The sequence below is a fragment of the Phyllobates terribilis genome, unplaced genomic scaffold (genome assembly GCF_046119375.1).
Source record: "Phyllobates terribilis strain yellow unplaced genomic scaffold, ASM4611937v1 Scaffold_1__5_contigs__length_1240528914, whole genome shotgun sequence".
Classification (NCBI taxonomy): domain Eukaryota; kingdom Metazoa; phylum Chordata; class Amphibia; order Anura; family Dendrobatidae; genus Phyllobates; species Phyllobates terribilis.
In genome coordinates, this window is record NW_027362761.1 from 1184874996 (window position 1) to 1184900292 (window position 25297).

Sequence of the window (25297 nt, forward strand, 5' to 3'; positions counted from 1 at the left end):
GTCTGCTATTAAAAATACCTGGTCAATTGCCTTGTATTATGTCATTATAGAATGGAAATCTAAACCTTTCAGGAGCAGGTAGACGGCAACAGAGCGTTACATATAAGCTGTGAAATTCAGACTTTATTCTGTTCTACCATTATCATTCTAGACCACAAGGTGCCCTGATAACCATCAGGCCATAGCTGGATGTGAAGGGTTTTCTACAGAGAGTCGTCATAGAGAAAACTAAACATAGAGATGTGCCTTAAATGCAGAAAAAGATTCAGCAGCACATAGATCATCGTAAGGAAAAAGGTGAAATCCACTGTACGGGAAATTACTGAAATGATACATTTATACTATAATACTAATCCTATTAGCAGAAAATAAGAATAACAGATTAATTAAAACGGCCAAGATAAGAAAAAAAAAGAATCTATTATTTTCCAGAAGTAGCATCATATGTATATAGACTATATACAATTAACTTAAAGGGAATCTGTCAGAAGGTTTTCGCTGTTTAATCTGAGAGCAGAGAAATGTAGATTCTAGAAATGTGTCATTTATTAATCTGTAATTTCAATACATTCAGTGTTTTATCAGCAGCAGATTATTACTGCAGGACTAGGTGTCACGTGCAGGCCAGTCAAGCTAAACTGTGTAACTCCACCCCCATCACTGATTGGCTCACAATGTACAATGTACACACAAAGCTGCCAATCAGTGGTGTGGGCGGGGTTAAGCACAGCTGAGCATTCCAAACCACTGCTACATCTACAGCAGAGATCAGCACCAAGCATTCCAGTAAGTGATACATAAGGCTCTCAGCTGGAATCAGGGTCTCTACACCTACATCTTGTTGCTCACAGCTTCCACAGCATAAACCTGCTGACAGATTCCCTTTAAAGAGAACCTGTCACCAGATCAAAATTGACCAGTTTTTATTTTCTTCCAACTGCTCCTCTGAACATTCTTTTTTTTTAATTCCACCATTAATGACCCCAAAGATATGGGCATTTTTAATTAGTGCAACCTGATATGGTCTTTACAAGGAGGTGTGGCTTATAGGATAATAATGGAGAATGGACTAAAGAAGTGCCCCCACAGAATCACCCCCTTAGTGAAGACCATAAATTTAGCAAAAAAAAAAAAGCCTTATAACTGGAACCATATGATGAATTAAAAAAATTTGAAAACTGAATTCTCATGGGAGGAGTTGGTATAACATAGGAGCAAAAACTAGCCATTTTGACCCAGTGACAGATCCTCTATAAATGAGCATTGGTTGTAATACCAGTGACAGCCTACATAAAAGAGTGGTGTTGTTTCTCGAACAAAAAAAAGACAGTTTTTTAAAATTCTGGAAAACTAAGCTGAAACAGTAGTTTGATTACTAGTACTGTAGAGCACTGTGTTCTCCTTTAAGATCTGATTCTCTGGCACTCGGCCTCAAAACAGACTCTATAGGGTTAACCTTTGTTTACAGTGCTCTCTCTCTCCTGTTCCTGATTAGGTGCGCATGCCTTGCGCCCCCCTCCCTCTCCACAGTCCATCGCTGTCAGTATCCATGCTGGACGCAGGTGACTTAATCCTGATATCCAGATATGCGTGGTTGAGGAGCGAGGGACGGTGGGAGGAGGGCAGGAGGGGCTGAATGCATGCGCCGCCTTCTAGTCGGCATTGGACAGATTGAAGCATGTGATCTCTTAGCCCGACATAAAAGAGTGATTGGCTGAGCCTGTAGCCACACCCCCTTGAGGAAGCTAGTGCGAAATGCGCATTGGGGCCAGGGGTCACGTGGTAAGTGGGTCCTAACAGCCTTCCTGACTGGTAATAGCATGATTCAACACTGCTAACACCACAAAATGAGATATTCTTGCTTGATTCAGTGAGGTGACACTAACTGGGGTCTGAGATTTCAGCACAGGGTAACTGTGCACTGGGCACATGAGCATTGATAGTCTGCAGCCTGTATTTATGATTGCACCTGAGGCATAGACTGAGATATATATACACATAATGGTGTGCTGTTAAACTGTGACTTGTGTTTTCTCTGCCTGCTGTTTGCTACCTCCCGTGGAGAGGGGAAGATAAAGCCCTTCTGATTACTAAAAAGACTGGTGTTAAACTGTTTACTGCAATGTGATTTAACTGATGTTAATGCCACTCAGGATATATATTTGTAAACCTGCAAACCACCCCAATTGATGGGTTCATTATTTACTATGGCTCACTGTCTGCTAAATAATTGTTTTTAATTGTTTGTCAGCATATATGTAAAATAAATGGATTTATACTTTTTCATAAAAATTGCTGCATGTGTAATTACTCTGTCTTTCTAAGTAAAATACTGTAGAGCAAATAAGCAAATCTGCCAAAATCTGAATTCAATCAAGTTAAGCAAAACTAATTGATTTACATCTTTTACTGTAATAGCAGTGATAGTGTGGATTCTTTACTATAAAATCAGAGATAGTATGGATTCTTTACTGTAAGAGCATTGAGACTATGTATTCTTTACGGTAAGAGCTGTGAGACTATGGATTCTTTACTGTAAGAGTAGTGAGACTATGGATTCTATACTGTAAGATCAGTGAGACTATGGATTCTATACTGTAAGATCAGTGAGACTATGGATTAATTGCAGTAAGAGCAGAAAGACTATGGATTCTTTATTGTATGAACAATGAGACTATGGATTCTTTACTTTAAGAGCTGTGAGACAATGAATTCTTTACTGTAAGAGCAATGAGATTATGGATTCCTTACTGTAAGATCAGTGAGACCATGGATTTTTTACTGTAAGAGCAGTGCGACCATGGTTACTTTACTGTAAGAGCAATGAAACTATGGATTCTTTACTGTAAGAGCAGCAAGACTATGGATTCTTTACTGTAAGAACAGCGAGACTATGGATTCTTTACTGTAAGCGCAGTGAGACTATGGATTCTTTACTGTATGAGCAGTGACACTATAGATTATTTGCAGTAAGAGCAGTGAGACTATGGATTATTTACTGTACAAGCAGTGAGACTATGGATTATTTGCAGTAAGAGCAGTGAGACTATGGATTCTTTACTGTATGAGCAGTGAGACTATGGATTCTTTACTGCAAGAACATTGAGACTATGAATTCTTTACTGTAAGAGCAGTGAGACTATGGATTCTTTACTGTAAGAGCAGTGAGACTATGGATTCTTTATTGTATGAGCAGTGAGACTATGGATTCTATACTGTAAGAGCAGTGAGACTATGGATTATTTGCAGTAAGAGCAGTAAGACTATGGATTCTTTATTGTATGAACAATGAGACTATGGATTCTTTACTTTAAGAGCACTATATGAAACTCTCTGCCACATGAAGTTGTAATGGTTTAATCACTACAAAAGTACAATGTGGCCTGTATGCCTTTCTGGAAAAATATAATATCATAGGCTATGGGCACTGGATTCTGAGATGGGACATTGATCAAGGGAATAAATCTGACATGGAGTCTGGAAATATTTTTTCCCCTATTATGGGGCAATTAGCCTCTGCCCCATGGGTTTTTTACCTTCCCTTAGATCAACATGTTAGGTTATGGTTTGAACGCTATACACTTATGTCTACCTTCATCCTTAAAAACTATGAATAAATGCAGCGCAAAATGAATCAGGTGGAAAGGGGTCTGCCCATAGGGCTCCTGATGCCGCCATTCTTCCATGTCTTCTATGTACTATCTTCTTTCTGCAGCTCAGGAAGTGACGTTCTTCACTAAACCCTATGCCGGCATGTGCGTTGCGATGCATGTCATTGATGTTAATTGGGTAAGTGAAGAACTTAAGTGACAAAGACCTTGAGAGTAATCCATAAAAGACAGACAATAGAAGACAGAGGAGCTGACTGGGGGACTGTGGCTCCTTCCAGGACCTGAGAATGGGACAAAATGGTCGCGGGACATCATTTAGCTGGAACTTACACAAATCGAATATTAAAAAAATTTAGATTCAGGCAAATCTGATTTTTTGGGGGACAAAAATTTGTAATAAATTTGAATCATTATGAATTGATCCAATCTTTAATAACTGTCTTACATTTTTTTTCCATAAAACCAATGGCGCTGTGTGCAACAATCACACACCGAACAGATATCTGATAGCTAAAGGCAATCCATTATTTTCCAAGAACGTGCATTTGTGCAATATCCATTATTATTTTTCACTGGGGTCTAAATTGGAGCTTATTGATATCTTGGTCATATTCCAATTGATACTGGATGTTCCAATCATACTGCATTTAGCACATTACTGACACCATAAAGAGTGGTAAAGTTCACTTACCTGTATGGAGATCCAAAGAAGTCAGCATAGAAAAGAAAGAAAAGTCAATGAATAACTCAATAAAAAACACAATGCTATATAAAAAAACAACAACACAGAAATGATGGTTAACAATGTGTCTACAGTACCATTACCTTTTCTCCATTTACTCAATATCCAAATTCAATATATCACGGTGACTTGCTAGCAAAACCTTAAAGGGAATCTGTCAGCAGTTTTTTGCTCTGCAGTCTGATAGCTGTATGATGTAGGGGCAGAGACCCTGATTCCAGCGATGTATCCCTTACTAGGCTGCTTGGTGTAGTTTGGATAGAATCCCTGTTTTGTCTGATGTAGATGTATCAGAGCTAAGACTTCTGGGCTGTGTATAACTCCGCGCACATCTCTGATTGGCAGCTTTCTGACAATGCATAGTATACATAGGAAGCTGTCACTCAATGGTGGGGGTGTGGTTACCCCAGATTAGACTGACTTGTCTGCACATGAAACCTAGTCAGGCTTTGTGCAAGCCCTCATTTTACCAGATCCCAGGGCTTGCCTTGACCTTCATCTTTTAATCCCTGTATAAGGATCAGAGGAGCCCTTAGGCTGGAGCCATGGAGTCAGCTGCTGGCCGATGGTGCAGGCTGGCAGATGTAGCCAGGTAAGGCAAAATGTAAAAAAAAAGGTTCGAAAGGCAAAAGAATAGTGTCACGGGGTTACCGCGATAGAGAGGTTCCAGAGAACTGCCGAGATCTGGGCATAGTTCACACACACTGGGCCGAAGTTCCTCTCCAGTTTATTAACTTATTGCTTTTTGCCAGCAGTGAGGGAGTTAATCTGGCTTTCTGGGTTTTCCTGAGATTCTGGTCTCTCAGCTGATCTGGGTTAACTACTCTCCCCTTCTATATAGACCCAGATCTGACTTCCTGGAGTGTCAGTGATCAGTTTTTCTGCCTGACTTGGAGAGTGAAGGAGGAGCGTTGTGTATAGGAGCTTGGGGGTTTACTTAGCTATGGTGGTTGCTGTTTTGCTACATGTTAACCTGCTTTCTCTCCTTTTTGGTTTCCCCTCCTTAACTTTCTTGTGTTTCCTCTGTGTTTGAGTGAGCATTTTGTGTGACTGCTATTTCTGTTTACCCTGTCTGTATTTCCCTCTCTTGTCACAGTGTCATTATTTTGTACTATTTCCTCCTTGCGGGGAGAGGGAGTCACTGTCAGGGTCTGCCCAGGAGATAAGGAGACGCTTGCGGCTCAGGCCTCCTCACCATCAGAGGTACCCCTGAGATAAGGAAAAGTAAGGGCCCCCCTAGTGTGGCAGGGACAAGTACGGGTCCCAACACTCAGCCATTTCCTGGTTTCACCGTTTTTGGCGTGACAAATAGGAAATGAGCTATAGTCAGAGAACAGGACCATAACAAGCAAGTAAGAGCAGCTAGCACAGGACTGAACCAGAATGGATAAACTATATGTGACAGCTCTCAGCTCTAGGCTGGGAGTATAAGTAGGGTGTGGTACTGGCCAAGTGGCCAAAGCAGGGAGCTGATTGATCCAGCTGGACAGCACACATCCCCATACTGCCAGACTGGATGACACTACAGATTTAGGCCACCGCAGTCTCCCAGTGGTGCTCAGAGCCTGCGCCATCCAGAATGTCTGACCTAGAAAAGTCCTCCATCACCTACGCAGCCCGAAGAATGAATATGGCAGCACCTGGTGTTAGAAGGAGACATTGCAGGATCAGGTCCCGGAGAAGATGTCACAACAACAAACTGATCACCCATGATCTGCTTTAATCCCTGACCTCGTGTTTAATTATCCTACAGCACCACCACAGCTAAAGTGATGCTTTACACTGTTCACTTGAGATGTCTTTGTTTTCTACTGACTTAGCTGGTCTTCCATAATTACAGGTTCATTGGTAACTTGTCATTGCTCTTGGTGATGGATGAGGATCTTGAATGGGAACGTTCTTCTATTAAGTTCAAATTTACTAATAGGATAATTGTAAATAGGTTTTTTTTATCCTTTTTTTCCAATTTGGAGATTGTCCTAATTGATCGTCTTTGTTCTGTCTGCTGTGCTGGAAACAAGAGTCAAGTAGAAAAGGGAGAATCAATTTGTAGGACTCCGGTCCATTGGCCAAGTCAGAAATCTGTGGCCAAAGGATGGGAGGACTGTGAATCTCCTTTTCTCCCGGCATTCCGGGCTCCTCTTTTAATTCGGTGGGCTGAGATATCATGATGGCGGGTGAGGCACACCCAACATCGCGCGGAACTGGCTATTCAAAAAAAAAGTCAAGAATGCCGAGAGGTTAGGAGATTCACAGGTCTCCCACCCATCTGCCACATACTGTCCCAACCGATAGACCAGAGTTTTGCTAATCGATTCTAGTGGATGATGGGATTCTGGATTAAGGGAATTGTATGTAGATATAATAAATGAGTGTATCTCTTACACCTCACTTTCCCGTCTCATATCCATAGTAAATACTAGAATATATGGCATACAGTACCGTCAGTAAGAAGTCTCACGAAAATCCAATTTTTTCCCATATTAGACGAGTCTGTGACTTCCTCTAACCCGGCTGCCAAGTCCTAAAGCCTCAGAGGATATTTCAGAAGACAGATCTGACACACGAACGGGATTTAATTACCTTTCTGTGCAATTTGCTAGATAAACCTATTTAGCCGTCACTGGACCAATATTTCATCTGCATGAGGTATTCATAAGGGAAGCCTCATTTATTTTAGTTTTTTTTTCGTCCAAGCTGAAAAAAATAAAGGTGCTAAACTTGCTGGGAGTTGCAGTTGAGGAAAGTAGTAGTAATTGAAGAATTGAAAAGAGACATGTAGGATGTAAAATGAGGTTGGCAGAACAAGATTAAAGGGGTTTTATGAGGTTACGAAAAGAGATACATTTTTCCTATTTACATTGTTTTAGGGCACAATTTTTTGCCCGTGTCAAATACCAAATCAGATTCATGCCCAAAGACCTCAGCTAACAACATCTCAGTGATTATAAAGCTGTTAGATACATTGGAACAAGACTTGTGTCCATAATTTGGACAAAAGAAAATGTGCCCATAATAAATTTGAAGGAAACAGTCCTTCGTTGTATTCCCTTTTGACTAGACAGAAGGGGGTCCCTGTGCAAGAACAGTATATGGGCCCTTTGTAGTCCTATAACTCATCATAATTCACAATTCACTTGCTTTGGAAGAGGACCCCCTTAGCTCTAGGGACCCTGTGCAGCTGCACAGGTTGCACCAAGGGCATGCCTGACCCTGGTTATGGGTAATTCGATGGTAATTGTTCTTCAATGCTGTCCTTTCAATTTCACACCCTATCTGTACAGTTTCTTCAGTGTTTTATGGCTTTTTTTCCTTATCTCTATTGCTAAGCTCTGACTTCCTCTCACTATCCAGATTCATCATAAAATGGCTGCAGCATTCCGTGCTTTGGCTTTTATACTGGCTTTGATAGTCCCTTCAGATTGGTCACGCTATGCAATGTAATGTAATAGCTGCAAGGAATAATGGAGAAGCCCATCCAGTCACTCTCTAGGTCAAATAATCCTTCTCTGGCTAATGCAATCTTCTACAATTTGTAAAAAGATATGTATACCTGCCTGGCGGATGGAAAGAGGACATTCATGTTGCACATGTAGGGTATATGTATTGGTACATTCTGAACACCACCCAAATTAAAGTTTTCAGTGGCTACATAGGATGTACCTAGCCCTTACTGTGAAGAATTAAGTGTGGAAGACCTCTATAGGACGGTGGCTTTGGGGCATTTTGGTTTTGTTGCCCTCCTTATAATAATGAAGAAGAGTAGTGCTGGCAGGTTCATGCATCAATTACCAATAAACCATCCAAAAATTCAGGAATCCAACCAGTGCCACCTACGGGTACAGAGTCAAAAAGAAGATCTAAAAACATATTTATTAAAATGTACTACACATTTAGAGACCCTTTCTATAATAATATACAAGAACAGCACTGGCAGGTTCATGCTTCAAATACCAATGGACCATCCAAAAATTCAGGAATCCCATTGACGCTACCACCATTCGGACTAAAAGCAGAGTCAAAGAGAAGCTCTGAAGAGAATATTTATTAAAATGTGCCACACATTTCGAGACCGGTCTGACCTCTTCTTCAGGTCTAAGTTCCAATCTCGAAACGCGCAGTACGTTTTAATAAATATAGGTTTTGATGATCTTTGTAACCCCGTTCTTAAATTGGGTGACGGAGCTTCATTGGATTTCTTCTTGTTTTTTTATGGTAGGATGGTTCCTCTTGGTTTCAGAGGGAACAACAGGAAAGACGGTTCTTCTAAAACAGCTACGCAGACAGCTTGATGGAAAAAGACGGATTTATAATTACCGTTTGAGGATAATTACTTTGAACTTAAAGCCATTGATTCGATTTTATTAAAACTATTGACTAGGTGTAAACAAGATACCGGAGGAGCGGTAATCAGGGGTTAAATCAATGATGTTCAGCCTGGAACATCTTCCTGATTGTGTTCAGTCTTGCAGCATCACCCCCACAAGTAATATATTATCTGTTTTTTTGCTTTTGGCCATTGTGCAACAGGTGAGAATGCAAAAGCCCTGCAATCAGGGAGTCAAACAGAAAACAAAGACCCCCTTATATCCAGTGTTCTGACAGCAGCAACGATTAGGAAGACAATCAATGATCCCGGGAAGCATGGAGAATATTTGTGTACTCAGGGCTTTCATTGCCAGCAGCTTACTCATTGGCTGACATCAATGCAGGCCGGTGTCTGGGCAATTACCGAGCACGGAAAGCGGTTACAAAGTTGCCTTAAGACAATCTATTTGGATGTTCCAGTTCTTGCTATTAGGGGCGGCTGCAAGGCGGCTAATTATCTCCTGCTGTGACCCTCAATATAGAACATTGCTTTGCTTTAACGAACGTAGATTAAAATGATTGAGGTTATTTTTCATCTCTTTACCTTAGATTCCAAGATGTGCACTATGGCTGTGGCATGTTTTATTTCTTAGAGGGGAAGTTTACTTCTTTTATCTTGATGAGCCCTTTGTATAAGATTGGTGGAGGTCCGACACCTTGAATCCCCCACCGATCAGATGATATCAACTATGTTGACGGCCAGAAGTAATCAATATATGGAACAGAACAGCATAGCTCCGCATACTATGTAGTGGCCACTCACCTCCTGTAGAAGAGAATAGGAGCTGAGCTGCAGTTCTCAGCAGCGACCTCTACCCAACTGGCTGCCACCATAGGTGGCAAGAACAGCCGATTGGTCAGGGCATGTGTTTTAGGACCGCCAAAGATCTTATATTGATGATTTATGCAAGGGATAGGTCATAAATATGAAAGTAGTGGATTGTTGAAAAGATGAATAAATAATGTTTTCAATGTCCTAGTGATTTGTGCAGACTATATCATAGGATATCTCTAAGTAGAGCCCTGCCAGGACCTTCTTTTTTAATGTCCTAAAAACTAAATTTCTCTACATTTCTTGGTGTTGGGGTCTAGTCATTTTTTTACCATGTGGATTATAGGTGGTGGCTATAAGTGGTCACACATACTGACGGAAATTGAAGAGTGGAGGGAATTGAGGAGCACTTAGTGAACTTACTAATGTAATCTGTAGTGGTGTAATGGTGCCAGAGTGAAACAGAGATCTGGCTCTACTAAATTGGTGTTCTCCTCCTAAAACTCCCAAAGTATATGTTATGCACCAGTCTTGATTCCAGTGCTCCCTTCCTTGTGCTCCATGTCGGTTTCCCAAGTTGCCTAACATTCCTCCATGACATCATCCATATTCTTTTAAGGTCGAATTGGATACACCTGTTTGTCTCAGTATTCAGTAAGTGATATGTTCAGTTGCCAATTGTTTTGGAAATTGCTGCCATCAATTTACTTCAGCTGCAATCATCCCTGCAAGCTCCTGTGTTTTCTACAACCTTCACATACATCCTGGTTCAGACCTGCTCTTTAACCCTTCATCTGCAAAAGGCAAAACAAACTGTTACCTGCACTTTTTCTCATTATGTTGTTGCAATTTCAGGTCTACTTTTACATCTTCAGCTCCTGTGTTTGTCTGCACTCTTGGTTCTATGGCTTCTGATGAATGCTGCTCTGCTTTTTTGCCTGCTGTCCCACAAAGCCCATTGTCCAATTCCATGGGTCATCTGCTGTGCAATCAACTTCAGGCCAAGTGTTCACCCCGACCTATGGGTTATTTAATCAACTTCAAAAAGTGAGCTTGATTACCACAGAAGTCAATATAGTGTTGTGTGGATATATAGCTACCTCACCACTCACAGGGGTCATCGCCCCAGGCTGGTAATATACTTACCAGCTGCTGTCTTCAGCTATTCTCTGTGCCGCTTCAGTCTCGGTTTGCCATCTTGTGATCACAACTTCTGACTGACAGTAAGTCTGAGGTAACAGTCACAAGCTCTTAGTGTAAGTCTGTGAGACCCTCATTCTGGGCCTATTAGACTTACACTGAGAAGTGACTTCCAGCTCTCCCATCAAATACTGGAGCGATTCGGCAGGTCGCAAACTACAGACCGGAGCAGCACCGAGAACAGAAGAAGACGGCAGCTGGTAAGTATATTACTAGGGGCAGGGAAATTACATTAGTAGCACCACTCCAGTAGTAAAATAAAAATAAAAAAGCTGGAGTGGTGCTTTAAGACCGTCATTTTGTGATTCTGGCTTAATTACGGGTAAGCAGGAATAAAATGTGCCACTTATTGTTAGGCCGGTTTCACAAGTCCACATATCTCCGGTACCAAAGATATCCGTGTCCCGTGTGTCCATGTGTCCGAGTGTGTCACACGTGTGGCAACTATGAGCCGCCCATGTGCCGCATCAGGATCACATGGACGCCACCGGGGAATCAGCGCTACAGTAAGCGATGTTCCATACTGCTGGTGCTGAACACTGCCCTCATCATGGTTCCCTGCCAGCGCTGCGATCAGCACCTGCAGGGACAATGATGAGGGTAGAGGTAGTCTGCTCCCACAGTGTGCACCTGTAAAAATAAGAATAAAATAATAAAATCCATGTACTCACCTCTCCTAGGAGTCCCTCACTGTAATTCATGTGACCGCTGCTGCCGAGAAGCCAGGGAGAATGAGTCGTTCCGGAGCTGCCACTCAATGAGCTGCAGCTCTGGAGCCGCTCATTCTCCGTAGCTCCTCGGCTGCAGCGGTCACATAGATTACAGCGGGGGACTCCTAGGAGAGGTGAGTACATGGATTTTATTATCTTATTCTTATTGTTACAGGTGGGGACATTGTGGGAGCAGACTAGTACTACCCTCATCATAGTCCCTGCTGGTGCTGTAGTGCTGATTCCCAGGAACCAGTACTTGTCACACGGATGACACACGAATGTCATCCATGTGGTACGTTTTGCGGACTTGTCTCCGTGTAGAGCAGACTGACACACGGTCCGTGGAAACACACTGAGATGTGCACAGACCCATTCATTTGAATGAGTCTGCGTGTGTCAGTGTCTCCGGTACGGGTGAAAACTGTCACCCCTCATACCGGAGATACTGACGTGTGAAAAAGCCCTTAGGGTGCATTTTATCACTTGCATGCAAGTCAGGGACTTAAAATATATTTCTAACCTAAGTTGCACCACAAGTTTTAGCAGAGCTGAATGAAACTGGCGCGAAAATACCAAAAGTAGCATTTTTTTGTGCAAGTTTGCATTATACAAAAATTTTTGAGTTCTGAAGAAAACATCTTCATGAATCAGGGTCAAAGTTTTTGATTTACAAGAAATTTTAAGTATTACATTGTGCCCAATCAAACCAGTAGATTGTCTGTTTAGTGCAAAACATTTCTTAATATGAATCAGTGCCCTTCCAGCCACAATGTCCGTACGACACAGTATGGAGGGCGGTGACCCTACTAGTGAGACTGGCATGCACATAGCCGCTCGTCCGCTGAGAATTTGTTTTACAGAGAACATTTCTGGAGTAATTACCATCTTGGAAATACTTATAATTGCTTTAGCATTTTGCCGTGTTTTAACCCTGAAACCTAGGAGCGAGAACTAAAATGCCACGCTGTTCATTAGTGCCCACAACCTGTTTATCTCGTACCAGGATACCATTAACCCTCTAGGGACAGCCCATTAGAAAAGTAAGAGTTATTAATAATATTATTCCATCAATTGCTTCAGCAAATCTTCTGGAAAATTTTCAGGCTGCGGATTTTTTTTTATGTGATTTTTATGCTGTATGCATTTTAAGTTTTGGTTTTTAAACCCCCCTGCTGGATTGCTATTCCTCAAAGCAGATGCTCACTATTCAGTTTTCTGAAAAACAGGTCTGAGTCACGTTTGCAGACAGTCCCTTGCAGACATTTTGAAGAGGTGTGAATGCAAAAAAAATAAATCACCTATTTGAGCTATGATAACTGGAGAAGTGAGGAGATGCCATCTACTGGAGGAAAGGCGAATCACACCCAGAAAATAACACCTCTGTATCTGCATCTACTAGTATATATGGTGCTCATAAAGCAAGATATCTGTCCCTATATGTACTCTGTCCATCTATATATCTATCTATATCCATCAATCTCTCATTTATCTATCCTTCGATAATCATCATACACAGATGAGAGCTAGATAATAAATAGATAATAGGTTATTAAAGGGAATCTGTCAACGGGTTGTGCCACCTAATCTGACAGCACATTAATGTAGAGACAGAGACCCTGATTCCTGCAATTTATAACTTCCTGTAGTTTTGATATAACTACAGTTATATCAGCAGGAGATTAACAGAGGTTATTAATTGGCAGCTTTCCTGTCTGTGAATAGTGTACACCATAAGCTGCCCTCGGTGGTGTGGACGGGGCTACACAGATCTCAGCATTCAGAGCACTGCTAGATCGGCAGGAGAGAAAACAGGGATTTGATCAAAACTGCAGCAAACAGCCCAGAAAGTGACACATCGCTGGAATCCAGGTAACTACACCATGCTGCTCTCGGATTGCATAGCAAAAACCCGATGACAGATTCCATTTAAATAGATAGATAAACAATAGAGAAAGAAAGATAATCAAAAGAAAGTAAATAGATTACAGATAAATAATAGATAGATAATAGATAGATAGATAATAGGTAGAGATAGATAGATAAATAGATAGATGATAGATAATAGATAGATAATAGATAGATAATAGATAGATAGATGATAGATAATAGATAGATGATAGATAGATAGATAATAGATAGATAAATAATAGATATATAATAGATAATAGATAGATAATAGATAGATGATAGATAATAGATAGATGATAGATAATAGATAGATGATAGATAATAGATATATAGATGAATAATAGATAGATAATAGATAGATAATACACCGCGTGCAGAATTATTAGGCAAATGCGTATTTTGATCACATGATACTTTTTATACATGTTGTCCTACTCCAAGCTGCATAGGCTTGAGAGCCAACTACCAATGAAGTAAATCTGGTGATGTGCATCTCTGTAATCGGGAGGGGTGTTGACTATTGACATCAACACCCTATATAAGGTGTGCTTAATTATTAGGCAACTTCCTTTCCTTTGGCAAAATGGGTCAGAAGAGAGATTTGACGGGCTCTGAAAAGTCCAAAATTGTGAGATGTCTTGCAGAGGGAGGCAGCAGTCTTGAAATTTCCAAACTTTTGAAGCGTGATCACCGAACAATCAAGCGTTTCATGGCAAATAGCCAACAGGGTCGCAAGAAGCATGTTGGCCGAAAAAGGCGCAAAATAACTGCCCATGAATTGAGGAAAATCAAGCGTGAAGCTGCCAAGATGCCATTCGCCACCAGTTTTACCATATTTCAGGGCTGCAACGTTACTGGAGTAACAAAAAGCACAAGGTGTGCGATACTCAGGGACATGGCCAAGGTAAGGAAGGCTGAAAAACCACCACCTCTGAACAAGAAACATAAGATAAAATGTCAAGAATGGGCCAAGAAATATCTTAAGACTGATTTTTCAAAGGTTTTATGGCCTGATGAAATGAGAGTGACTCTTGATGGACCATATGGATGGGCCAGAGGCTTGATCAGTAAAGGGCAGAGAGCTCCACTCCGACTCAGACGCCAGCAAGGTGGAGGTGAGGTACTGGTATGTGCCGGTATCATCAAAGATGAACTTGTGGGACCTTTTCGGGTTGAGGATGGAGTGAAGCTCAACTCCCAGACCTACTGCCAGTTTCTGGAAGACAACTTCTTCAAGCAGTGGTACAGGAAAAAGTCGGTATCGTTCAAGAAAAACATGATTTTCATGCAGGACAATGCTCCATCACATGCATCCAACTACTCCACAGCGTGGCTGGCCAGTGAAGGTCTAAAAGAAGAAAAAATAATGACATGGCCCCCATGTTCACCTGATCTGAACCCCATAGAGAACCTGTGGTCCATCATAAAATGTGAGATCTACAGGGAGGGAAAACAGTACACCTCTGGGAACAGTGTCTGGGAGGCTGTGGTGGCTGCTGCACACAATGTTGATCAAAAACAGATCAAGCAACTGGCAGAATCTATGGATGGAAGGCTGTTGAGTGTCATCATAAAGAAATGTGGCTATATTGATCACTCATTTTTTAGGTTTTTGTTTTTGCATGTCAGAAATGTTTATTTCTAAATTTTGTGCACTGATATTGGTTTACCTGGTGAAAATAAACAAGTGAGGTGGGATTATATTTGGTTTTTATTAAGTTGCCTAATAATGGTTACCTGCATAAACAGATATCCTCCTAAGATAGCCAAATCTAAAAAAATCCCACTCCAACATCCAAAAATATTAAGCTTGGATATTTATGAGTCTTTTGGGTTGATTGAGAACATAGTTGTTGATCAATAAAAAAAATAATCCTCTAAAATACAACTTGCCTAATAATTCTGCACACAGTGTAGATAGATAGATGATAGATAATACATAGATAATTGGATAATAGATAGATGATAGATAGATTATATATAGATGATATATAGATAATAGATAGATAATAGATAGATAATAGATAGATAGATAATAGATAATATATAGTAGAGAGATAATAGATAGATAATTGACAGATAATAGATAGATAAATAGATATAGATATGAGATAGATAATAGATAGATAATACATAGATAGATGATTCATAATATATAGATAAGAGACAGATAATAGATAGATGATAGATAGATGATAGATAATTGATAGATAATAGATAGATGATAGATAGATGATAGATAATAGATAATATATAGTAGATAGATAATAGATAGATAATAGACAGATGATAGATAGATAATAGATAATAGATAGATGATAGATAGATGATAGATAGATGATAGATAATAGATAGATGATAGATGATAGATAATATATAGTAGATAGATAATAGATAGATAATAGATAGATAATAGACAGATGATAGATAGATAATAGATAATAGATAGATAATAGATAGATGATAGATAGATGATAGATAAGATATAGATAGATAATAGATAGATGATAGATAGATAATATATAATAGATAGATGATAGATAGATAATAGATAGATGATAAATGATATAGAGATTGATAATAGATAATAGAGAGATAATAGATAGATAGATAATAGATAATAGATAGATAATAGATAGATAATAGATAGATGATAGATAGATAAAAATAATAGATAGATAATAGATAGATAATATATGGATAATAGATAGATGATAGATAGATGATAGATAAGATATACATAGATAATAGATGATAGATAGATAATATATAATAGATAGATGATAGATAGATGATAGATAGATGATAGATGATATAGAGATTAATAATAGATAATAGAGAGATAATAGATAGATGATAGATAGATGATAGATAAGATATAGATAGATAATAGATAGATGATAGATAGATAATATATAATAGATAGATGATAGATAGATAATAGATAGATGATAGATAATAGATAGATAGATGATAGATAATAGATAGATGATAGATAATAGATAGATAATAGATAATATAGATAATAGATAGATAGATGATAGATGATAGATAGATTATAGATAATAGATAGATACTAGATAATAGATAGATGATAGATAATAGATAGATAATAGATAGATGATAGATAATAGATAGATGATAGATAATAGACAGATAATAGATAATATAGATAATAGATAGATGATAGATGATAGATAGATGATAGATAGATAATAGATAGATGATAGATTACATAGGATATGGTATATTATGATGCAGTGTGCAGGGATATTATTATTGGTGTATAATACCGCACATGGTTTATGCGATATACTTGTGTAAATTACTGAGCGCTGGATAAACACGGCCGCGTTATCAATGCATTTTTGTTCTAATAAATAGCTGAGCTCGCACACAGCTGTCATGTGCGGGACAGGAATCAGTACAGATAATGTTGCAGGTACAGCGCCCCCTCCCATTCAACTGTCAAAATAGCGGCATAGAATGTTCTGGGCTGTTTTTCTCTTTCTGAAATATGTCAAAAATGACAAGAGCAATTATTGCTGGAGAAGCAGCAGGAGTCCCACTATACATTTATCAGGAGTTTTTTTCTGAGTCCATTAACACAGTTGTGTCTTTGACTTACACGACCACAAAAACGCAGAATTAATACGATTGTTGCACCTGGTTCGTCAGCACACCTGTCATAATAATGGTTTCTATTAAGCAAATAAATTAACACTACACAAAAAAATGTAAAATGAGTAAAAGTATATTGTAAAAAAATCGACATTCGGAGGCATTAGTCTTTATTAGATGCATTATTGCTCACGGTACTAGTACAGATCTGCCTATGTAACTTTTGAGGGCATTGTAAGTATTTTGGGCAAAAAAAAAATTGCAATTTGGTTTACTTAACCCCTTAGTGACAGAGCCAATATTGTCCTTAATGACCAGGCCAATTTTTACAATTCTGACCATTGTCACTTTATGAGGTAATACCTCTGGAACACTTCAATGGATCCCCCTGATTCTGAGGGGTTTTTGTGACACATCGTACTTCATGATAGAGGTAAAATTTCTTCGATATGATTTGCATTTATTTGTGAAAAAAATTAGTTTGGCAAAAATTTTGCAATTTTCAAACTTTGAATCCTTATCCCCTTAAATCAGAGAGATAAGTCACAAAAAATAGTTAAGAAATAACTGTCACGCGTGTGTCAGAGGTAACAGACAGTCGCCTGCAGTGGGTTGCAGGAGATCTCTACATTTGGCATTTCAGACAGTTTCTTAGATAAGAGGCTGTCTTTAGTACCAAGTCGCTACCTCTCTCTTGCTAATTAGCTCCCTGGCCTGGGTGTATATATACCTGGTGTGTCTGAAAGGGCATCGCTGGTTATATTCATTACTACTTGTGAAGCTTAGCAGGAGCAGTACTTCGTCCGCTCTAGAGCTTGAGCCCGTGTGCTTATTTGGAGTTCATCTAAAGCTAAGCCATTTCCCCCTGTTTTGTCTACCCTTGTTGTCTATACAGTTTAGTGGAGGTTGACTAGTGCTCATCTCCTTCCATCCCTAGCCGTAGCCATACGCCAGGGAGAGTAGGGCGAGGCACGCGTGCGGCGATTACTGAAGAGGCAATATAGGGACAATAGTTGAGACAGGGTGACGCTAGACCAGACTAGGAGGTCTCCACTTCCCCCTTTCCCTAGTGTCTGGGCTCCCTTTCCCTTTTCCCTCTGTGTTGCACTAAGTTTTCCCCACACCTGGCATGACAATAACATTTCCCACATGTCTACTTTACATCAGCACAATTTTTGAAACAAAATTTTTTTGTTAGGAAGTTATAAGGGTTAAAAGTTGACGAGCGATTTCTCATTTTTTCAACAAAATTTACAAAAACATTTTTGAAGTCACTTTGAGGGGCCTTCATGACAGCAAATACCCAAAAGTGACACTATTATAAAAATTGCACCCCTCATGGTGCTCAAAACGAAATTCAAGAAGTTTATTAACCCTTCAGGTGCTTCACAGGAACTGAAGCAAAGTGAAAGGAAAAAATTAACATTTAATTATTTTTCACAAACATTTTACTTCAGACCCCAATTTTCTTATTTTCACAAGGGTAACAAGAAAAAAATGGACCACAGAATTTAGGGTTTTTCACAGTGATCAAAAGAAACCAATTGGGAAAAATTCCCTATTGTTGCCGGGTACCGGCCCGCAGATCTCGGCGGGCGCACTGCGCATATGCCCACCATTTTTTTAGCCGAGGGATTGATCCGGAGATTCGGTGGATGGCGGAGGTACCGGTGAGGCTCGGAGGGCTTCATTTCTTTCTCCTCTGACATGTATATCATATCAGAGGAGAGAGAAATCATTGTAACCGCGGGCACAGTTTTTTTTTCCCGTGATCGGGGACCGGAAAAACCATCCCTTTTCATGTTCTCCAGGGTGTCAGCTTACCCCCAGTAGCTGAGACTCCAGATATTTTTTGACTTTGGGGGGCGCTACAGCCTTATTCCCGATTGCCGTTTTAAAACGGCAATGAGGGAATAAGGCCTCTTAACGGCTGCCGTTTTAATGCGTATCGGCAGTCGTTAAGGGGTTAAACATTATTGTACAGTTTTCTTTCCATACACTTTATGATGCATTGACTATTGCTGGCTGCAGAATTAGTTAACTGAGGTTGAAGTTATTCTGATAGGGTTTGTTACTCTTTTTCTTGTCTTTTCCTGAGCACTTCTCATCTGATTTATGACCACATTAAAGCTCATATGAACTTTGATGTGGTCAGTGGTGAGAAATCAGTATAGAAGAATTCATAAAAAGAGAAATATAATAGTTACAAACTTTCCCAAAGAAGGAGATCACTTGATAGATTCTCAGTTAACTGTTTTAGTGGGAGGTAAATCACGGTACGCAGAGCTATTCTTCCTGAAAAACTGAGAGGACTTGAAATAGAGATCAAATGATAAGCTAAGAAGGTCCTAAAAGGGGTTGTTCACCTTTGGGGACAACTTTTTTTTTCTTATTATAATGCACACATTTATGGCTAAAAATAATTTGTTCAATAGGATTTCATTAAAAATATTACACGGTTTGCCTTCTACAGCCACTGTTCATTTATGGCTGCAGAATGAGTTAACTGAGAATCCATCAGTGAGTCTGCTATAACAGCAAGGTTGTAATTAGTGACGAGCGACCACTAAAATGCTCGAGTGCTCGGTGCTCGAAACGAGCAGGTTGGACACTCGGAAAAGCATGACTCGAGAACCAAGTATAATGAAAGTCAATGGGAAACTCGAGCATTTTTCTGGAAGACCCTATCAAGAGGTATGAGGGGGCTTAAAAATCACTGAAATGGATGGAAAGAGTGATCATTTTAAATAGGAACAGCATGGGGAAGACGCCTAGACGCATTGCTGACTCCCAGGTCACTGCTGTCAACAACGTTGTCAGACTATTACGCCACTTTTACCGACTCACAATAAAACATACAAAAACAGAAGATAAAATGGATTTTACAGGAAAAAATGTTAGGAAACATTCTTTCCAGGATAATGAGTTGTATGTAAGACAAAATTAAAAAAGAGAGAAAAAAACGCCTCCTCCACCTCTTAAAGGGAATCTGTCCCTCCCCCCTGGGAGATATCAGACCTCTACTATGGGCACACAGGGTATAGAAAAGTAAATCTATACATACAGTACAGACCAAAAGTTTGGACACACCTTCTCATTTAAAGATTTTTCTGTATTTTCATGACTATGAAAATTGTACATTCACACTGCAGTCATCAAAGCAAAAGGAGGCTACTTTGAAGAACCTAGACTATAAGACATATTTTCAGTTGTTTCACACTTTTTTGTTAAGTATATAATTCCACATGTGTTAATTCATAGTTTTGATGCCTTCAGTGTGAATGTACAATTTTCATAGTCATGAAAATACAGAAAAATCTTTAAATGAGAAGGTGTGTCCAAACTTTTGGTCTCTACTGTACCTGTATCGCCAATAGTAGAGGTTTGATTGCAGAGAAATCTGTTTTTATCAACTCTGTTTTGCACAGGCTTGGCGTCTGGGGAACGTCAAGAAATCCCCGCCTATCTGTTTATTAATCCCCGAAATCCCCACCTATATGCTTATTTATCATATTCCCCCCCTCCCCTGCACTTCACAGGACCCTGTGATGTGCACTGTGCTCCCTGACTTCCGGGCATGCGCAAAGTGCCACTCAAATAGAGCTCACATAGCGTGTACTTTGCTTCATCCCGGCCCCGTCTGCCTGTGCACTGCACAGCAGGCTTCTATTGCGCAGGTGCCGGGAAGTGACAGTGACTCCCGGGCACCTGCACAATAGAAGCCTGCGGCGCAGTGCACAGGCAGACGGGGCCGGGATGAAGCAAAGTACACGCTATGTGAGCGGGAAGTGAGCGAGAACAGTACACGTCACAGGGTCCTGTGATGTGCAGGGGAGAGGGGGAATATGATAAATAAGCATATAGGCGGGGATTGTGGGTATTAATAAACAGATAGGTGGAGATTCATTGATGTTCCCCGGACGTCAAGACTGTGTAAAACAGAGTTGATAAAAACAGATTTCTCTGCAATCAAATCTCTACCATGGGCCATACAGGTATGTATAGATTTACTTTTCCATAACTTGTATGCCCATAGTAGAGGTTTGATATTGCCCAGGGGGTGACAGATTCCCTTTAATAGCCAGGCCATCTCTCACTGTATTTCCCCATCGCCTATGACTACAGTAGGGGGAAATAAAACTACACCCACCAGTAGTCACCGATAAATGTAATTTTAACATTTTACTACCTTATCTGGGCATGTGGTGTGTGACATGGTCAGACACATCCTGATAATTTGTGAAGGAGGGACTCTGAAACTCACAAAGCCAATGCAGTCAATGCAAGAACTGACAAAAGCTAGGAGAGTCTCATACACATTTTGTTAAAATTGTTAGGTAGTGAGACTCCTAGACTGGTAAAGCGTATGCACTAATTAGAGGTAGGCCTCATACACATCCTGTAAAAATTATGAAGCAGGCCATCATAGACACTCTGGAAAGATTAAGAGCGAGGGACGCCTAATGACCTTCCAGAAATAATGAGTGAGGGCAGCCTGATGACTCTAAAAATTTGGAGCGAGGACTGCATGATGAACGGCTAAACATTTAGACTGATTGCCGCATGATGACCCTCTAAAAATTTGAAGCGAGTGCCACATGATGACTTTCTAAAAATTTGGAGAGAGGGCCGCCGGACGACCCTCTAAAAATTATGAGCGAGGCCCACATGATGACCTTGTTGATATGGTGGAGGAGGAGGACAAGAAAAAGAAGAAACCAAGAACCGTATACCGTTTTTTTGGATGGGAAGAGGTGCATGGGAATATACCAGAAAAAAAGGAACACTTAAATTGGCTTTATGTTCCGCTGCTGTTATCTGGTGGGGTTGAGAAGTCTGGGCATAAGGGCTTGGCCTCTGTGTGTATCATTGGCAGCACGTCCACTTCCCCGTCCTTTACCACACGCCTTGCGCATTTTAATTTAGGTATGTAATAATATGCCTGCAAACTTTCCGTTATTAATATGGAAAAGAAAGTATGTAGCTCTGAAAAGGACTTTAGTTTTTAGTTTGCTGCAGTAAAATGCAATAAACCCTGCCTATATGCCTCTAATCCAAAACTATCCCTCCTCCACCAGCTATCCCTACACTAAATGCAGGTAACAGCAGTTTTACTAGAGAAAGGACGGTATGTAGCCCTGAAAATGACTTTTGTTTTTAGGTTACAGCAGTAGTATACTTATCGAAGGACTGTAAAGCAATAAACCCTGCCTATATATCTCTAATGCAAAACTATCCCTCCTCCACCAGCTATCCCTACACTGAATGCAGGTAACAGCGGTTTTACTAGAGAAAGGACAGTATGTAGCCCTGAAAAGGACTTTTGTTTTTAGGTTAAAGCAGCAGTATATTTATCGAAGGACTGTAAAGCAATAAACCCTGCCGACATGCCTCTAATCCAAAACTATCTCTCCTCCACCAGGTATCCCTCCACTGAATGCAGGTAACAGCGGTTTTACTAGAGAAAGGACGGTATGTAGCCCTGAAAAGGACTTTTGTATTTAGGTTACAGCAGCAGTATACTTATCGAAGGACTGTAAAGCAATAAACCCTGCCTATATGCCTCTAATCCAAAACTATCCCTCCTCCACCAGCTATCCCTACACTAAATGCAGGTAACAGCGGTTTTACTAGAGAAAGGACAGTATGTAGCCCTGAAAAGGACTTTTGCTTTTAGGTTACAGCAGCGGTATACTTATTGAAGGACTGTAAAGCAATAAACCCTGTCTATATGCCTCTAATCCAAAACTATCTCTTTTCCACCAGCTATCCCTACACTGAATGCAGGTAACAGCGGTTTTACTAGAGAAAGGACGGTATGTAGTCCTGAAAAGGACTTTTGTTTTTAGGTTACAGCAGTATACCTATAAAAGGACTGTAAAGCAATAAACCCTGCCTCCATGCCTAAAATCCAAAACTATCCCTCCTCCACCAGCTATCCCTAAACTGAATGCAGGTAACAGCGGTTTTACTAGAGAAAGGACAGTATGTAGCCCTGAAAAGGACTTTTGTTTTAATGGTGCAGCAGCAGTATACAAGTACTGCAATAACAATATTAAACACTGCCTATATACCTGCTCTAAAATAAGCTCTCCCCCTATAACAACTCTCCCTGAGAGTGTGTAAAGTATCACATCATCGGGTCTTGTATAAGACTAGATGATGCAATGCGGCCAGCCAATTACAGTAATGCCAATAACCAACATGGCTACAGCATTACCGAGTATGGTAGGCAATCCCTGCATGTGTATGGGCTGCCTAACAGGCGCGAAACATGTGGGGCGGGGACAGGAGCATGGGGCTTGAGAACCCGCGAGCTGCGCTGTCGACATGACATCACCATTACAACCAAAACACAGAGATCGGAAAAGCATCAGAAAGCCAGCGCTGTACCAGGGGAGGGTGAGTATTATCTTATTTTGTTATTTTATATCACTGCAACTATTTAGTGACCACATTTTTTAAAAGTGAAAAACCCCTTTAGGACCTAATAATGTCTTTTAATATTACGTTACTCTGTCAGGAGATGTTTATGCTGTATACATGTACATGTAGCCACCCAGTGGTTGTGATGTGAGCTGCAGCCTGTGCTTATTTATGCATTATGTATGACACTAAGCTCTAATAACGAGTCTCTTAATTTTCCATATCTGTAGATAATTATATTCGTGTCTTTCATTAGATGATGTTATTTATTCTCTTCTCCAGAAACTTTTACCATTATACCCCGAAAACCATTAAATCAAAATCAAACGAACCTTTTAAGAGTTGAAGACGCCTGGAAAAAAAAGTAAATAGTTTATCTGAGAAGTGAAATTATGCATCATTTCTGTCTGTACAGTAAAGTGTCATTCACATTTAAAGGTGCACTTATGCCACGAGAGATGCAGCCTTTCCTTTTGCAGAGAGCACTTGAATAACACTATACCTTTTAATGATAATCTTCAAGAGCCATTAACCGTAAAATTTCAAGTTTATCCCATCTGAAAAGTCATTATTATTCTGGAGATTATTCAAATTGCTGCAATTTTGAAAAATTTGAAAAAAAGAACTATCCTCTTTTTTTTTACATTTGTGGTGCTGTCATTTCCTAATGTAAACAATGTATGCCCAACACGAAACGTCCCCTCCAAAAACCATAGCGAAGACACAAATTGTACAACCTATTTTATCTTTTACAATCAGATTGGTGACTTTATAACTGTTTAGTGGTGCCATATAGTGCATGTATTTAACAAAGTATTCTCTCCAAAAAGCTTGCAATGCTACAGTATACAGCGATGGCTAAAAGTGTTGGCACTCTTGAAATAGTTCCAAAAAATGAAGTATTTCTCCAAGAAAATTATTGCAATTACACATGTTTTGTTACACACATGTTTATTTTCTTTTTATGTATTGGATCAACACAAAAAAAAAAGAGAAAAAAAGGAAGATTGGACATAATTTTCACACAAGATCCCAAAAAATAGTCCAGATAAAATTGTTGCCACCTTTCCAAAATTGTGGATAAACAACTTTGTTTCAAACATGATACTTATTCAAACTCACTAACAAGTAACAGATGTGAACAATATGAAAATCACCCCTGAAACAAGATAAAACGGGGATAAGTTGACTCAGTCTTTGCACTGCGTGTCTGTGTGTGCCACACTAAGAATGGAGAACAGAAAGAGGAGAAGAGAACTGTCTGAGAACTTGAGAACCAAAATTGTTCAGCAGTATCAACAATCTCAAAGTTACAAGTCCATCTCCAGAGATCTTGATGTTCCTTTCACTTTTGCCCATAACTGTATATCCTTTGGAAACGGTGGGAATCAAAACAAATCCATTATTCTGCCATGTGCATGATGTCTAACATCCTCAATACAACAAAGTAGATCAAAACAGCAAAGTCAGGGATAGGTAGCGTGAAATTGGTTCCTTTTGTACAGCATAGGAAAAAGCTTTTCAGATCCCTCCATCTATGTCCCGAACTAGGGTGGTCTTCTGCATGTTCCTTGACATCCATTAATGTATCACTGGACAATTCTCTGACACTTTGGTATACAACATTTTCACTATAATATATGTTGACTTTTAATTTGACCCCTACTTTTTGGGGGCACCCATAAAACTCTACCCCTGAAAAAATGCACGATTATAACCTAACGGTGTCTATCCTAAACTCTGCTGTCCGACTAATCCACCTGTCCCCTCACTATTCCCCGGCTTCTCCTCTCTGTCAATCCCTTCACTGGCTCCCCATTGCTCAGAGACTTTAGTTCAAAACCCTAACCCTGGCATACAAAGCCATCCACAACCTGTCTCCTTCATACATCTGTGAAGTCTTTGTACTTACCTGCACGCAACCTCCGATCCTCAC

At 39.9% G+C, this 25297-nt stretch overlaps 1 protein-coding gene and 1 long non-coding RNA gene across 3 annotated transcripts in view; one reads left to right on the forward strand and one right to left on the reverse strand.

Moving 5' to 3' along the window:
• LOC141163824 (catenin alpha-2) overlaps positions 1-25297 on the reverse strand; it is a 1318034-nt gene that overhangs the window by 1285030 nt on the left and 7707 nt on the right. The window lies entirely within an intron of this gene.
• LOC141173203 (uncharacterized) lies at positions 1725-23717 on the forward strand. The gene is made up of 4 exons (XR_012252610.1): positions 1725-1782; positions 22358-22378; positions 22702-22751; positions 23644-23717. It is a non-coding gene; the product is annotated as an uncharacterized lncRNA (long non-coding RNA).